The sequence below is a fragment of the Pristiophorus japonicus genome, chromosome 28 (genome assembly GCF_044704955.1).
Source record: "Pristiophorus japonicus isolate sPriJap1 chromosome 28, sPriJap1.hap1, whole genome shotgun sequence".
NCBI classification, from domain to species: Eukaryota; Metazoa; Chordata; class Chondrichthyes; family Pristiophoridae; genus Pristiophorus; species Pristiophorus japonicus.
In genome coordinates this window covers 13,227,655-13,230,289 of record NC_092004.1, presented here as the reverse complement: position 1 = coordinate 13,230,289, position 2,635 = coordinate 13,227,655, and the positions used below count along the sequence as shown (strand labels likewise).

Genomic DNA, 2,635 nt, shown 5'->3' with positions numbered 1-2,635 from the left:
CGACGACGAGGGGACTCGAACCCATGCGTGCATAGCACATTGGATTAGCAGTCCATCGCCTTAACCTCTCGGCCACCTCGTTCGCTGCTTTCGCACATCGTCAGCCATTCAATCTCCTGCTTTTTGTATGCAAAAATAAATAATGTGCAAGAAAGTCCACTTCACAGCTTGCTCTGCCCGTGCATGCAGATCGACAATGATGAAAACTTGCCATGAGATTCTTCAACCAAACAGCCTTCCTTTACTTCCGGTGAGTGACTGGAAGAGATGGTTGGTTTCTCGGCAGAATCAAAACAAAGAATATAAAATTTCACGTTGCAAGCTAAATTGACCACAATCTTCTGATAACTTTGCGGTTATAATCGAAGTCAGACGCCTTATCCGTTAGGCCACACGGCCGCTGCCAACACCAGCCATTGTGCTGTTGTGTATATTGCGAGCAAATTCGGGGCCACTGCAATATCAAAAAGTGGATTGAGGAAATGATGAGCATATTTCGAGCGAATGAACAGATGTACTGCGATCTGGGTGCGCACCGGCGCAGGCAAGCCGAATGTAAATTGGAATACAACAGTTTAACAATTCGGTCATTGCAGCTGAAATAATACTCCTTCTCAAACAATACAGGATGACACGGGTTTATCAGAAAATCCGTTTTAAAGGGAAAGATTTTGAACCGGAACTGACAACCAGGCCATTTAAACAGACACAGAATGATCCGGGACTGCAAGGACATCCCTTTTACCCAGATGCACAATAACCCTTGACTGACAGCAGTTCCCTTTTAAAAGAATAAAGTGAGATTTCGATCATCCCTGAAGGCAATTGTGCAGTGGGGCTCAGGACCAACGCGGGGCAGAGACTGTTATTGAAGCCACATGTGATAGACAGGGAGGGAGGGACGTAAAACCAGCCCAGTCTGAAATATATAAATATTTAACATTTTAAGAAAATGAATGCATTTGAATTGTATTGAAAAAAAATTGAATTTGAGTTGTTATAAATAAATAAATAATTGATTCATAATCTATGTATTTTTTGATTGAACGAAGGCTGTGTGACTGGAAGTATTCCACTGGAAATGAGGGGTGCAGTCAATAAATACCCAAACACAGTAAGCCCATGGTGGAAGACAAGCCATGAGGGAAGATGTGGACTACAAGGGCGATCTTTTAAAGTCGCCTATGTCTTTCTGCTGGATCTGACAGCAGCTGCTTGTGCTGTGAAAGAGGTCAAATGTAATAATGCCCAGTGCAGGCAGAACAGAAAAAGCATATTTATTTTGGAAGTAAAAAATTTGGGGTTATAAATAAATATACACATATATATATACATGTATAAACAAAGTCAGTCAGTCAGTCATGTCTTGTCTTGGTTTGATTTGATTTGAATTTGAAAATAAGGATGGAGGATGTCATCATGTCACACAGCCCACACGCAAGACCTGCCTAATATCGCTATATTTCTAACTTGTGTATTTTCCCTTCTTTCAGATGTAGAATAGCAAAATCCCACAGCAGATTCTTCTACCGCCAGAGAGTCCACGAAGGAGTGTTCAATCAAATCAGTACGGTTTCAAGTTGCATGCAATGCATTTTTCTCGCATGACAGTAAGATCGCACAGCACGTTTGCACAAACTCTAGCTTACACAAATACACAAACAAACTAAAATTTCTTAACCTCCAAAGGCAGGTTTTGAAATTTGAAATTTGGAAATCCGGGACAGACAGCACATCCCTTTTAAACAGACGCAGAATGATGAGGGTCTGATAGCACACCATTTTAAAGAGACAGAGAATGACCTCGGACAGACAGCACATCCTCTTAAAAGGGACACGGAAATAGAATGAATAAAAACAGATAAATATGTAAAACTCTGCAGGTCGTGCATATTTTGTGGAGGAAGAATCCGGTTTCACGTTCTGTCGGATAATCATTCCGATATTTTAGGAAAAAGTTAAAGATTACAGCTGTTTTCAACAAAAATAGCGCCTGGAAAAAATATGCAGCGAGAAAGGTCAAATGGGAACGTCTGTGATACGTTGGAACGCAGGAGTGATTAAATAATAAATGGCACAATGGAGAAAGGCAATGTGGGTGGTAATCAGGCAATAACGTAACAAAGGATGGTCCAGAGGAGATGTTAGTGGGAACAGCAATACCAGACAATGGGAACGGTGCTTATAATCCGATACGTTGAACATAATGTTGAGGCCAGAAGACGAGAACATGCCTACACTATAGGGTGTCACCGCCTTTTAATCAGACCAGGCAGCTTTGCCAGCCCGGATTGATTTCCTGTCCGCTTTGAATTCGGCAGCCAAGGGACGAATTCAAAAGGCAGCTTCTCTCATCTTTTCAGCTCTAGAGAAACAGGACGCACTCATATTCAGGGCAGAGGTGGAGATTGACGCTGAATGTATGCTTATCCCAACAGAGGTGAACTTATGCGTACAGACAGGAAGATATACTGATCAAGTATTGGCCGGAACCAAATAAGGGTTTAGGTTATCCAACGAGTCACAGAGCCGAGTACCTCTGAGATATTTTAACTTTACTCAGTTTGCCGGGTTTCACAATGCTCTGGGATTTGGATGCTCATGGAACATCGGCGTAATATCACACGTTTTAACG

At 42.0% G+C, this 2,635-nt stretch overlaps 1 non-coding gene across 1 annotated transcript; it reads right to left on the bottom strand.

Moving 5' to 3' along the window:
- On the bottom strand, positions 1-82 carry trnas-gcu (transfer RNA serine (anticodon GCU)). Its single transcript has one exon. It is a non-coding gene; the product is annotated as a tRNA-Ser (tRNA).
- Between the last annotated feature and the right edge of the window lie 2,553 nt (positions 83-2,635).